Here is a 15,136-nt window from a genome sequence, read left to right on the forward strand (position 1 = left end):
TGTCCAGGTGTGCTTGATTTGCTGCCCTGGACGCACCAGATCGTCATTGCTTTGCTATTGTGAATAGTTGGTGAAAAAGGCCCAGTTCAGTTGTGGGGTGTGAAATTAAATTGCACACGGTTGTCTGTTCACCTCAATGTAACATAGTATAATATCAGCATTTCGTAACAAGTCATGTTTGTTTTTTTGTTTTTGTTTTTTCCTTTTGATGTCTTTATTGTCTATGGGTTGAAGGTTTTATGTATTGTTTTGTGAACTCGGCTCTACGACCCATTGGCCTTTTTTTAGTCATCGTTTGACACTCTTTCACAGTAAATGTGTTCTTGTTTTTGTTTTTAATTGTCATTGCTGTAAAGTACTTTCTACATGATTTATGCATGGCGATATTAAATTATCAAAATATGGATTTCCAATGACCCTGGGTGAATTTATTTTATGGAGGACATATACTGCAAATTGAGAGCTTATTGCGAACGCAGTGAGCACTAACTATAGAAGCTGGCCTAAAGTGTGTGTGTGTGTGTGTGTGTGTGTGTGTGTGTGTGTGTGTGTGTGTGTGTGTGTGTGTGTGTGTGTGTGTGTGTGTGTGTGTGTGTGTGTGTGTGTGTGTGTGTGTGTGTGTGTGTGTGTGTGTGTGTGTGTGTGTGTGTGTGTGTGTGTGTGTGTGTGTGTAATTTATTCTAATTGTTGTTATTGCAATTTACGAGCTGCGTTCACTTCCCGCGTTTGCGCGTCTTACTTGTTCTGTAAGCCTACGTGTGGAAGCCTAACATACATTTCAGTGAGAAACGTTCACTCAAAAGAAAACATTTTTATTTTCTACATTTTCTGCCACTTGTAAACAGTCCAGTGGTCCACAACAATCCCTACATGAACGCTCGTAATGTAATAATGAATAGTTAGTGTCTCTGGTCTTTTGTGTGCATGGTGCACACAGCAATATTTCAATTGAAATGAATAGGTGGTGGCAGGGCTGTCTGTTCTCTAGATATATTATAACTGTTTAGGTTTAGGGTCAAATAAATGAATAGGTGGTGGCAGGGCTGTCTGTTCTCTAGATATATTATAACTGTTTAGGTTTAGGGTCAAATAAATGAATAGGTGGTGGCAGGGCTGTCTGTTCTCTAGATATATTATAACTATTAAATGAATAGGTGGTGGCAGGGCTGTCTGTTCTCTAGATATATCATAACTATTTAGGTTTAGGGTCAAATAAATAAAGTCCAAACCCCCAGCCCTGTTGCTGTGGGCTGGTCACTAGCTCTGGTCCATAGTCTAGCTGGTCACATGACTACTCCAGAAAGCGGAGTTGTGTTTGAAATGTACCTGTTCTGCATACTATTAATAAATACTTCAATCAATCAATAGGTTGATAGAGAACATGCAGGTTCAGAAATGTTTAGTATAATCACAATACCTGGGGGGGGATTTAGTGGAGTTAGACTTTGATGAGATCACAGTATAGCTATTCCGCTGTTACACTGTACCATGCCTCCCCCTAGTGGCCGTTTATGGTTTGTGCACCGTGCATGAAACTTAGTGTAATTCAGGCATAAATGTTTCTTCGCCTGGAAAGGAGCCTCTCGATCATCTCCCTAGGGAGGTCCTCGATGCACGTCCCACTGGGAGGAGACCCCCGGGGAAGACAAAGGCGCAGTTGGAGGAAACACATCGACTCACTGGCCTTGGAACGTCTCAGGATCCCCCAGGAGGAAATCACTAATGTTGCTCTGGAGAGGGAAGTCTGTAGCACTCTGGTGGAGCTGCTATTTTCACTACTTATTACCGTTTTCATTGATTTTTTTTCATGGAAATTATTGTTTTTGCACCAGTGCTTCTCAAAGTGGGGTCCGGGGACCCCCAGGGTCCTTGGGTGGGTTCCAGGAGGTCCCCAATGCAGCATGCCACTCGTTTGAAGCACACGACTAGACACCAGCGTGCTGTTTTCATCTTTAAAATGTCATTCATAAAATGTTGGGGCAGGCCCGTCTAGAGTTTGAATGGACAGGTATCAGTCAAAAGGGAGACATCGAAGAGGAAGGCTGGATCAAGGTCAAAACAGGTCAGCTCCATATATGGAGATCAATGGGTTTGAGGTTTGAGGTCAGATGTAGAGTTGCTGGCCGGCTCCATAAGCAGATCTAGGTGATGATCCAGTCTTTATGTATGGTTATCCAGGGTTTGATGAGGACAGTGTACACAAAAGAACAGTTCAGATATGAACTGCACTGGTTAAGATACTGGCCCTGCTATTTCTGCTGCAAATGGGACTTGTTTGATTAGGCTACTTACACCTGACAGGGAGACCAGGCCACACCCCAATTACTCAGGTGTCAGTAGGTACTGATTAGCCCCTCCCCTATAAAGCCTGGTGCCCATGCCACATTTCCTGTTTGGTCTTTCTTTGTGTGCACTGACTGAGCAAAGTAGGAAACTGCTTGTAATTGCCTTAGCACTTTTTGAGTTTAGGCCATCGATGAATTTTTTGGACTTTGTGGTCCTTTGACCTTCATAATGTGGTTCTTCTAACAAGACTCTGCTTATAGGCTTGTCTACTCTCACCATTGTGGAATGTATAAGCAGTGTGGTTACCTTAGCACTTTTAATGGTTTCCCAAGATGGCATACCATCAAGTTGAATTTAAGACATGGTCACACATACAATTCCACAGTACTTAGTTCTTAGCCCAAATTGTTGTTTGTTTTTGTATTTAATTGATTGGTGTTTGTTGTAACAAATACATACAATGGAATTTGTCTGATTCAATTAAATAATGTATATCCTTGAGTCACTAGAATAGCTCAAAACAGAGTATGGAGCTCAGCCTATACTTGATTTGATTGACATGCTGCATGCCATGAGTGTATAAAGTGTTGTTTTTTCTAAATGAATTGAGCTACTCTAAGATGAGCTGTGGTCATAACAGCACTGTTTGAGAAACTAGTTGAAAACACTTTAATGAACATTTTATTGTAACAGTCTAAAGTGAGAACAGCAACTGTACTTAACAAAATGTAAGTGTAAAACAAATTACACTAATCACAAAACACTTTAGTTTTTGATAAACAGACTACAGTACATTTGTTCTCACTTTAAAGTAAAAGTCTTAAGTGAGAACAAAATGTACTTAACTTTTGATCATCGGAAACTAATATGATACAAAGGGTATGAATTTGAATGACAGTACTTAGGCTGAAAGGAAACTTCTCTATTTTGTTTCAATGAAAGTGTAAATCCATGTGCAGTCTCTAACAATGTTCTAACATATGGTTTTAAGCAATAATCTAAATCTCAGTTGAACCTGTTGACTTTGCTGACTGGGGTCCAACAGGGTTCCGTACTCGGCACCCCTCCTTTTTTTTCTGCTGTGACCGTGTTGATTGGTCGACTAGACTTCATGTCGTTTACTCTCATGGTGGACTTTGTAAATCACTCTGGATTCAAACATCTGCTAAATGTCTGCATTCATTCTTTAATGACATTCAGATCATTCATTGTTCATCTGTTGAATCATTGGCAGTCATTCCATTGTTTTGTTTTCTTTTGTTTTCTTTTCATTTGAATATTAATTCCATATTATTCTCATTATTCAGACTAGAAGCTCGACAGCCTGCGGCCGGTCTCGCTCTAGCGCCACGGAGGGGAAAAAAGTGTAACACAGAAACCTGTGGCCTGTAGAAAGATGTTACCATAGGTGTAACACAGAAACATGTGACCTGTATAAAGATGTTACCATAGGTGTAACACAGAAACCTGTGACCTGTAGAAATATGTTATCATAGGTGTAACACAGACACATGTGGCCTGTAGAAATATGTTACCGTAGACCAGTGTTTCCCAACCTTTGTCCCAGGGCACACTTTTCATAGCCTAAAAATCTCAGGGCACACCTAGATATACGGTGTATAGGCCTATCTATATACATATACATACATATGTGTATGTATGTGTGTGTAAATATATATATATAATATATATATATATATATACAGTGTTGGGAAAGTTCATTTATTTTAGACTTTATTGAATAAAAAAACCTTGGGGGATTAATAAAGTGACAACTTTTACAATATCTCCATTACCATTATCCAAATTAATTCCTTATTATATATTTTTTTTAAATACATTTTGGAGAAAAAAATAGCTCATATGCAATGTGAAATGCTACCTAATTCTTAATCCTTTTCCTTGTCTTTATTATGGGCCAACTTGTGAAAGCTGCATGCTTTTATTGTGAAGGGTCTCAGTTCTCACAGCCTGCATATTTCCACGTGCTGAAAATAGCTGATCGACAAGCTCACAACACGTTGCGTCCGCAACGCGTTGTGAGCTTGTAAATCAGCCATTTTCAGCATGGAACACGTGTACGACGAAGAATAAATCAGGCATCACTGCGCTTCTGTGGAGGATTTTGTTCGCCGAACGAGGCGATCATGTATGGACACTTGGACAGCTATTTTTCGTGGCACATTATGTTTAATCACAACAACGTCACGTTTACTTTACCTCCTCAGTGTTTGGGTCGGGACATGTAGGACTGTATGTGTCTGCTGTCTACGTGCGCTCCAGTCTTACTGGAGGGGGCGAAATGTAGCGTCTTCTGGATGCATCTCTTTAGCATTAACATTTCAATGGCCGAGGGTCGTTAGAGTCTATTGTTCCGTAGTTGTTGTTATCGCACGTCTAATGGTTAGATGTGTGACAACAACAACGATTGCTTTCGGCGGAGGGTTAGTGTTATTTTCGGTCAAATCAGGCGGCACACGTGGACACATCAAACGGCACAGTAAAGTGCCGCGGCACACAGGTTGGGAAACACTGCCGTAGACTAGTGGTCCTAATGGGCAAAATGAGGTGGCTGAAATGTGCCTGCATTATGTTGTTTTATATTAACTGTACAATATGTGAAGACATTGAGGGATAATTAGCCTAGACCCAAGGCAGAGTCTGTGTTAGTGTGGAGACAAGTGGAGTGCTGGTAAGCTCAGCCCTAGCAACCAGACACCACCCCCTAGCAACCAGACTCCACCCCCTAGCAACCAGACACCACCCCACCCCCCTAGCAACTAGACACCAGGTGATTCCTCTTGTGATTCTGGTAGTGGGATAATTCTGATGTTGTTGTCTGATCATTCATATTCAGAATTCAGATGTTATTGTGTGATCATTAATATTCATTATTCTAATGATCACATTTTGTAAAAGTGTTTAATTGTTCAATAAACTGATTCTTGAACGTCTGATATTGTTCTTTATTAATATTCATAGTGTTGTCATGACAATATAGGTGACCAAACTTGACACACAGTAAGTCATTGGATCTTTTTAATTACTTTAGTATTTTTCATGTCATATGAAACCAGGGACTCCCAGCTTCAAATTGACCCACCAGTTTTGGAGATATGGCTTATAGAGTAATGTCTTGCAGAGAAACAGCGAGTTGAGAAAACAGGCTTGAAAGGTTCACTTCTGTGGACTCTTAACATTACACCTAGTTACATGTTTAAGCATTTATTTCATATTTACATGTCTTCTGTTGTCTCTAACATTACACCTAGCTACATGTTTAAGCATTTATTTGATATTTACATGTCTTCTGTGGACTCTAACATTACACTATAGCTACATGTTTAAGCATTTATTTCATATTTACATGTCAATTTCAGCTCTGCCATTTATTTCAGACATGCTCTAGTACCTATGTGAAGAGTATGCCTGTGCTATTAACTCTTTTTGGATAAAATAAATACATCAGTTTTTCTCCTGGTGAAAAGCTGGAGGTTGCACGATGACAGGCTCTCAGTCAAATCGTGTCACATATGGCCACAGCTACATGACAACAGGTGGGTAGTGAAGGATCTTGATGTGATGTTGCAGAATGAAAAACAGGGAGCTCTGTCTACCGAGCAATCTCCCTTCATACTCTCACCTTATATGGTCATGAAGTGTTCTTACTCTATATATGGTCATGAAGTATTCCTACTCTATATATGGTCATGAAGTGTTCCTACTCTATATATGGTCATGAAGTATTCCTACTCTATATATGGTCATGAAGTGTTCCTACTCTATATATGGTCATGAAGTGTTCCTACTCTATATATGGTCATGAAGTGTTCCTACTCTATATATGGTCATGAAGTGTTCCTACTGTATATATGGTCATGGAGTGTGGGTCATAACCCAAAGAATAAGGTCATGAATACAAGCGGCCGAAATGAGTTTACTTTGACGGGTGGCTGCATGGCACCTCCCTTAGAGATAGGGTGAGAAGTTCATCTCCCTTAGAGATAGGGTGAGAAGTTCATCTCCCTTAGAGATAGGGTGAGAAGTTCATCTCCCTTAGAGATAGGGTAAGAAGTTCATCTCCCTTAGAGATGAAGTTTAGTCACACGAGAGAGACTCGGAGTAGAGTCGCTGCTCCTTCGCCTGGAAAGGAGACATCTGGTTAGGATGCCTCTCGGGCGTCTCCCACTGGGAGACTGGGAGACCCCCGGGGCAGACCAAGGTGCAGTTGGAACACATCAACTCACTGGCCTTGGAACGTCTCGGGATCCCCCAGGAGGAAGTTACTACAGTTTGCTGTGGAGAGGGAAGTCTGGAGCTCTCTGGTGGATATCTGTTGCCCCCGTGACCCGACTACGGATAAGCGGTTGAAGATGGATGGATGGTGAAACGGTGAGACTTGGGTCAGTAACGTCTCTTCAGTAAACATGATTTATAAGAAGCGGTTACTTGAGTAAAAGTACAAAAGTATTGGTATCAAAATGTACTCAAAGTACTTAAAGTACTTAAAGTAAAGTAGAAAGTACACTCAGTATTCAGAACGTCCCATTTCACAAGTTTTCAAATGTTTAAAATATTTATAGGTGTTGTTGCATGTTGTTCCCACCAGTGGGCGCCCTACACTATATATATTGAGAAACTGCTTCCTGTTCTGTAAGCTTCACTTCCTTCCAGGTCATTGATGGTTGCTGAGAGAACAAGCTGTTAACTAACTGGTATGAAAAAACACATTTCCATCATTCATAACAGCTAATGAGCCATTATATTATTATTATTATTACATCATTCATAACAGCTAATGAGCCATTAATTATTATTATTATCTTATATTGGAGTCCAGACTGTGATCCTGAAGCAAAGAGAATTCAGTCAAGTTTAATGTTGTGAATCCACACTAGGCCCAAAGCCTGTTGCTAATGCTAACCATGTCATAACATACTTCATTTGCTTGTTTGAGTCCAGATACTTGATAAAAACCACGCCAGAGAATATTGTCTTGGTGTTTTAATCATACTTTGGTGCAACACTGTAACATTGTAGTGATGTTTATGAAGAAGTGTGATGCTAACCAAGATGCTAACCAAGATGCTAACTACTTAAGCATTGACATACTTTGTTTTTGTGATTCTGCCTCTATTTTACTATCTTACATGCTTATGTTTTGAGATTTTGCCTTGTTTATTGCTTTATTGTTGATTGCTTGTTCTGTGTTCTGTTCAGCACCTTGTGACTTTGCTTTACAAATAAAATCTACTTACTTACTTACTTAAGCTAGCTAGCCTTGGTTACTGAGGCAACAGCATGGCAAAACATTAAAGGGTCATTCTGCTTATTTTGTTGACATGATCAACACTTGTTTGAGTGTCTTAAAAGGATCCCTGGCTAATAAGACAAATATGCCTTAAAACATTATTCTTGCCCTGCTCTACAACTAAAATAAAAACACTTTCTTAATGTCACACTTGATGTCATATGTCCATAATGGTCTAGTCCTATGGAATGTATGGAATGCATATGCTAATAAAAACAATGTAATACTTCCTAAGGTTAATATGAGCAAAGCAATATTTTATATACTTTTTATTAGCATGTGCATTCCATACATTCCATAGGCATATAACATCATTCCATATATACATATATATACATCTTATATATGACATCAACTTGCGACAGGAGTAGTTCCTATTGAGTGAAACATTTTCTTTTTATGAAAGTGTTTTTATTTTGTAATTTTAGTTATACTGTAGAGGGGCAAGTATAATGTTTTAAGGCATATTTGTCTTTAGCCAGGGATCCTTTTAAGACACTAATGGTGTGTTGTAGTCAGTGGTGTAAAGCAGGCGTATTTATTCAGTGGTCCTTCAGGGGGTTCCAGGTGGTCCCCGCCAAATGGACATTAAAGAAAATGAACCCTTGTGGGTCCATTTGGTTTCATTTCACACTCTCCTCTCCTGCATCAGTTAATTTATACTAAGTCTACACAATTAGAGAATGTAGAAGAATTGTTATTTTGATCAACGTTTGCCTTACTCTCTGTATCTCTCCTGTGGTACCAACATTAATACATAATACATAATACTCTCTGTATCTCTCCTGTGGTACCAACATTAATACATAATACATAATACTCTCTGTATCTCTCCTGTGGTACCAACATTAATACATAATACTCTCTGTATCTCTCCTGTGGTACCAACATTAATACATAATACAGCCTTACTCTCTGTATCTCTCCTGTGGTGCCAACATTAATACATAATACAGCATGGAATTGTGGACAAAATCTTATCCAACAATGACACCAGAAATATTCTACATTGGGAGAGGCTACATTTCATCAGATCCATTTGGGCTCAAATGTAGAATAAATAATGGGCCTTGAAACCACTGGTGCAAAGTAACTAAGTACATTTACGTACTGTAGGCCTACTTAAGTACAATAATGTTGAGGTATTTGTACTTTACTTGAGTATTTCCCATTTCCAATACTTACTCCAATAGAAGAGGCAAATATTGTACTTTTACTCCACTACATTTATTTAAAAACTTCTGTTAACTTTACCTCACTTCTTTTAACTAAGATACGAGTTTGGTTGTTAAAAAAGGTTGGCATTGTTTAATAATAACTGATCTAAATAAGGACCTAGAACAGGTTTTTGGAGCTCTAACAGTGACAAAGCCATGAGAGCAATGATACAAAAAAGTAGTAGTATTTATTTTATGACATATTATTTAAGTTATCCTATGTTCCCTCAGCCCTGTGTTCCCTCAATGTTCCCTACATATATAAATGTTATCCAAAGCTCTATGTTCACTCAGTCCCTCAACCTGATAAGTGCAAGTGTAATAGTGTAAGTGCAATACATGTAATAGTGTTAATTGTGTAATAGTATAGTAGTGTAATAGTGTAATAAGTGTAATAGTGTAATAAGTGCAATAGTGTAATAAGTGCAACAGTGTAATAGTGTAATAAGTGTAATAAGTGTAATAGTGTAATAAGTGCAACAGTGTAATAGTGCAACAGTGTAATAGTGTAATAAGTGTAATAAGTGCAACAGTGTAATCGTGCAACAGTGTAATAGTGTAATAAGTGTAATAGTGTAATAGTGTAATAAGTGTAATATAAGACATAAATATAAGAAAGCTTAGGTCAGGATTTAGAGGGCTTTTTAGAATCGGCCTCAGTCCAAAATGGGTTAAGATTGTTTTAATTTTTGTTTGTATTTGTATTTGTATTCTTTTTTTGGCGTGGCGCTAGTTTATTTAATTATGTTTCTCACTTCAGTCAGGGAAAGTTGATGGAGTGACAGTCATGACTCATGGCATAAATAGTACAGTACACAGTACATGTATACTGTACAATAAATGCATGTATAATTTAATATATGACACAAGATGTACGCGGTTATAGATTTACTCTCTCGATGTTGAATTCCGTTTCGCCGCATTCAAAGGTGTGTGTGTGTGTGTGTGTGTCTGTGTGTGTGTGTCTTGTCTTGTTTGTGTCCAGACTTCAAGGAGGCGTTCGGTCTCTTTGACAGAGCTGGTGAGAACCTGGTGGCCGATATCTGTAGTGCTCTGGGCAGCTGGGCCAGAACCCCACCAACAAGGAGGTCACCACCATCCTGGGAAACCCAACCGCAGACGGTAAGAGGCCACACTCACACACACACACACACACACACACACACACACACACACCCCCCTACGTACAAACTAAAACATGCTAATACATAAATACATCAAGTCGTCAAGAATCATACGTAAGCTAAGAACCTAACAGTGGAATATCTATATAATGAAACTATGCGTAAACATACACTATAGAGTGCTACAAAAGGAACAACTGTCAGTTAGAAACCTTGTATATTCTTTTTTTTATGTCATCTTTTGATGCTTATTTTATACTTTGTCGCAGTGGTTCCCAAAGTGGGGTCCGGGGACCCCCAGGGGGTACTTGTGGGAGTTCCAGCTAAATGATGATTTGGAACTAGGGTTAGGGTTAAGGGTTAGGGTTAGGGTTAAATTGTGACTGGGGGTACTATGGAGGAGCTGGCTATAGAGTGACAGAGTCCCGGCCCAGGAAATGAATCACAATGCATTTTTCCCATAGACATTTCAAAAAGTATTTATTTAAAGACCTAACCCTAACCCTAACCCAAATCATAACCCAAATCATACACAATATTTTGGACCAAACAAATAATTACATAGAAGAAAAACAACAAAAAAAGTGTTTTTTCTACTTTCTAATTCTTTGTTTGGCCCAAATTGTGTTTGTTGTCATGATTTGTCATGACAAGAGTTGGCTTTGTCCGCGACGTAAACGTCTTCAAATAAATACTTTCTGAAATGTCTATGAGGAAAATGAACAGAGAATCAATTCCTGGGCCCTGGTAGGGGGCGGGACTGCGACGCTCTATTTAGAGGGGGGGCTAATGAATCAATGAATCGAGTCAGTCAATTGGGCTTGTTTGGAGGGGGGCTAAGCCTCCACCAGAGGGGGCTAAAGCCCCTCCTTACCCCCCTGGAGCCGATGAGGCATCTATTTTTGAGTGGTGTAAACCACTCCTACAACTGGCTTTGTTATTGAGTGGTGTAAACCACTCCTACAACTGGCTTTGTTAGTTTGTCTGTCTGTCTGTCTGTCTGTCTGTTCGTACCAAAAAATGAGCATGGTTGATATGGTCACCCAGTTCACACAGGTGTGATTTCATTACGTCAGACAATACGTCAGACCACAGCTGATCAGTCTATATAAGACCTTACACCACTCAGTTCACACGGGTGTGATTTTTTAAATATAACACTACCTGGTTTACCTGTGATCCTAGTTAACTGAGACACTACCCTGTTCCTGGTTTACCTGTGATCCTAGTTAACTGAGACACTACCCTGTTCCTGGTTTACCTGTGATCCTAGTTAACTGAGACACTACACTGTTTTTATGTGATCCTAGTTTACTGAGGCACTCAACTCGGTCTCACCCAAAGGGTAACCCAAAGGGTCTAACCCAAACACAGTGAAATAACACAGATTGGCAATTCTGTACATACACTAACACTACTAGCCGTTGAAAGCCACGCCTCCGTCGCGGTCAAAACAGTAGTAGTGTAATATGTACGGATTTTGGGGTTTACTAGTCGTGTGTGTTATTTGAACGTGTTTGGGTGAGATCGGGTTGGAGGCACTACACTGTCTCTATGTGATCCTATACCAGCTCAGTGGCCTTGTGGTTAGAGTGTCCGCCCTGAGACTGGGAGGTCGGGGTTCAATCCCTGGCCGGGTCATACCAAAGACTCTAAAAATGGGACCCAGTGCCTCCCTGCTTGACACTCAGCATCAAGGGTTGGATTGGGGGTAAGTCCCTGCGACATACTAGCGTCATGTCCAGGGGGTGTACTTGTACATCAAGCTGCCTCACGCTACAGAAACAGGAGATAGGCTCCTGCCCTATGGGCCTCATGGCTCGGCAAGGCTACTTACTTATGTGATCCTATAGTTTACTGTCTATGTGGTCCTATAGTTTACTGTCTATGTGATCCTATAGTTTACTGTCTCTATGTGATCCTATAGTTTACTGTCTATGTGGTCCTATAGTTTACTGTCTCTATGTGATCCTATAGTTTACTGTCTATGTGATCCTATAGTTTACTGTCTCTATGTGATCCTATAGTTTACTGTCTCTATGTGATCCTATAGTTTACTGTCTCTATGTGATCCTATAGTTTACTGTCTCTATGTGATCCTATAGTTTACTGTCTCTATGTGATCCTATAGTTTACTGTCTCTATGTGATCCTATAGTTTACTGTCTCTATGTGGTCCTATAGTTTACTGTCTCTATGTGATCCTATAGTTTACTGTCTCTATGTGGTCCTATAGTTTACTGTCTCTATGTGGTCCTATAGTTTACTGTCTCTATGTGGTCCTATAGTTTACTGTCTCTATGTGATCCTATAGTTTACTGTCTCTATGTGATCCTATAGTTTACTGTCTCTATGTGGTCCTATAGTTTACTGTCTCTATGTGATCCTATAGTTTACTGTCTCTATGTGATCCTATAGTTTACTGTCTCTATGTGGTCCTATAGTTTACTGTCTCTATGTGGTCCTATAGTTTACTGTCTCTATGTGATCCTATAGTTTACTGTCTCTATGTGATCCTATAGTTTACTGTCTCTATGTGGTCCTATAGTTTACTGTCTCTATGGTCCTATAGTTTACTGAGGCACTACACTGTCCCTATGTGGTCCTCGATTGCTCTGGTTTGTTAGTTTAAGTGGTGTTTAATATATTGCTCAATATACCACAGTAACTTTGGGTCCTGGACCCCCCTGTTGACCTCTGGGGGGTCCAGACCAACAGGAACGCACCTGCCGCCCCGCGTCCGAAACGGTACTGTACTGGCACACCCGAAATCACCATATATACAGTTAATATGTGCGTGTGTTTGTGTGTGTGTTAGGTTGCGCACAGGTGGTGAAAAACAACCATGCTGTTTCCGTGCTCAGACGCACCCAGCCACCCACCCAGCCAGCCAGCCACCCACCCAGCCACCCACACACATTATCATAGTCACTTAAGGAAGTGGTTACACCACTTAAAAACTCAACAGTTTTTCTCTCTCCACTACTCTGCCACTCAGGTTGTCTTCTCACCACCTCAAGCTATACCCAGACTGAGCTTCTCTTCTTTCCTGGTAAGTCGTGGATCTCTTGGCAAACGATGTATTGTACGTTTGGAAACATTAAAGTTCATAGACTTGGCTGGCAAATGATTTACGTATTAGTGCTCTAAACAAACATTAAAAGGTCCATAGACTTGGCTGCCACATGTGATATGACTAATCTTCAAAAGACATGCATTGGGGATGAATGACATGATGAATGGATTATGTTAAAAATCTAATTTAGATATCTTGCTACTTGAACATTCATTGTTCATTGGTTATCTGGCATTTCAATGTACTGATACAATTGTGTCGCAGATCAAACTTCTGCATAGATTTCATAGATTCCACAGACTTGTTTGAAAGTTGTGTTGGATTTATTTTAATGTGTATTTTCTAAATGTTTAAGAGGTCATTAATATGTCCGTACACGGACAAATGTGTCCATGGCAAGACTTGGTCTTGTCCGTGGTGAATTTTACCTGTTTACCTGTGATCCTAGTTAACTGACAGCCACACAGCTCATTATTCTACTGTTGAAATGAATGGATTATAAATATAACTGTGTGCTTCGCTTTGTGACCCATGACCTTTTTGTTTGACCTCAGTGGAAAACACCAGACCCTGCCTGAGGGTAATAATTTAACCATATATATATACTGTAAATTACCAAAGTCCTGAAGGTGCCATACAGCTGAGTTCTAACCACATAGCAGTGGACAGAGTCTACAGCTGGCATAATGTAATTGTGAACCACATAGCAGTGGACAGAGTCTATAGCTGGCATAATGTAGTTGTGAACCAGATAGCAGTGGACAGAGTCTACAGCTGGCATAATGTAGTTGTGTCGAGGCCGGGCACAGGACTCCTTGTCTACTAATCCAATAGTTATGGAATAATCACTAAGAAAATGAGCTATTGCAGACCTAGTTTTGCTCCAATGTTCTGTCCGTGTCACTGACAGAGTCACTGTGCCGTGTAGTACCAAGGTACCGCACCAAGTTGTCATACAGTGGAAGTTTTACTCATAGTGCTGGCGGCACCACGGTCATCGACTTATCGTGTCATACAGTGGAAGTTCTACTCATAGTGCTGGCGGCAGCTGGAAGAAGGTGTCATACAGCTGAGTTCTACTCAAAGTTCTGGAGGTCCTGAAGGACTTCACGACATAGTGACTCTGTCAGTGACACGGGAGAGAACATTAAGCCAAACTATGGCTGCAATAGCTCATTTTCTTAGTGATTATTTCATAACTATTGGATTAGTCGACAGGGAGACCTAGACACAACTGCATTATGCCTATTACAGTATTCCAGCTAGGGATGTTAATTGTTATGTCTATGTACTAAATCTTTTGCTTTTATTTTATTTTTTCTGGGTTGCCTGATGCATCATGAGGACACCTCTACACCAGCAGTGGATCGAGAAGAGTACCTGAAGGGCTTTACCCAAATTATGTTTATTTACCCAAATTATGTACAGTGTCTCGCTGTTGCAAACATAGTGGATTTATACCAAAAAGCATGTTTTTGCAATAGGCGCCCCCCTACGGATGGAATTTCTCAAACCACCATGTGAATGAAATTTGGGGTGGACTTTGAACGATATACGGACTATTCTGCCTGTGGTGTGTTTTAATCGAATAGGTCATACGGAATGCAGGGAAAGTAAATTTTTGTTTCGAGGATTTAAAAAATCATGAAGGATACTACACTGATGGTAGATCTTGTGATATGCTAGCTTATCCCTGGAATAAAAGTTATGTGTTGAGATAAGCTATTCATACAAAAATGTAAAAACATGTCACCCAGCTATAAGGATACACTTTAAGTACTATTTAACTGTTTTTGCTGAACTGTAAATCTGTATAAAAAATACAAAAACCCTGTCTACTTGATGACTGTGACACACATATTTCTAACTTACGATGAAACTCACTTTCTATGAGAGAAACTTCATATGAAACACATATTTCTAACTTACTATGAAACACACATATTTATAACTTCCTATGAAACACCTTACTATGAAACTCACTTTCTATGAGTGAAACTCACTTTCTTCCTTCTCTAGTTTAATTCTTCTCTAGTTTCTTTCTTCTCTCTCTAGTTTCTTTCTTCTCTAGTGTCTTTCTTTCTTCTCTCTCTAGTTTCTTTCTTCTCTCTCTAGTTTCTTTC

The 15,136-nt window shown here is 39.8% G+C and overlaps 1 long non-coding RNA gene across 1 annotated transcript; it reads left to right on the top strand.

The window, feature by feature from the left end:
* The first annotated feature begins 6,886 nt into the window (after positions 1 to 6,886).
* LOC306917033 lies at positions 6,887 to 14,891 on the top strand. Its single transcript, XR_013789092.1, has 4 exons — positions 6,887 to 7,001; positions 9,800 to 9,936; positions 12,936 to 12,989; positions 14,358 to 14,891. It is a non-coding gene; the product is annotated as an uncharacterized lncRNA (long non-coding RNA).
* The last annotated feature ends 245 nt before the right edge of the window (positions 14,892 to 15,136 follow it).

The sequence above is a fragment of the Electrona antarctica genome (assembly GCF_951216825.1).
Source record: "Electrona antarctica genome assembly, chromosome: 24".
Taxonomy (NCBI): Eukaryota; Metazoa; Chordata; class Actinopteri; order Myctophiformes; family Myctophidae; genus Electrona; species Electrona antarctica.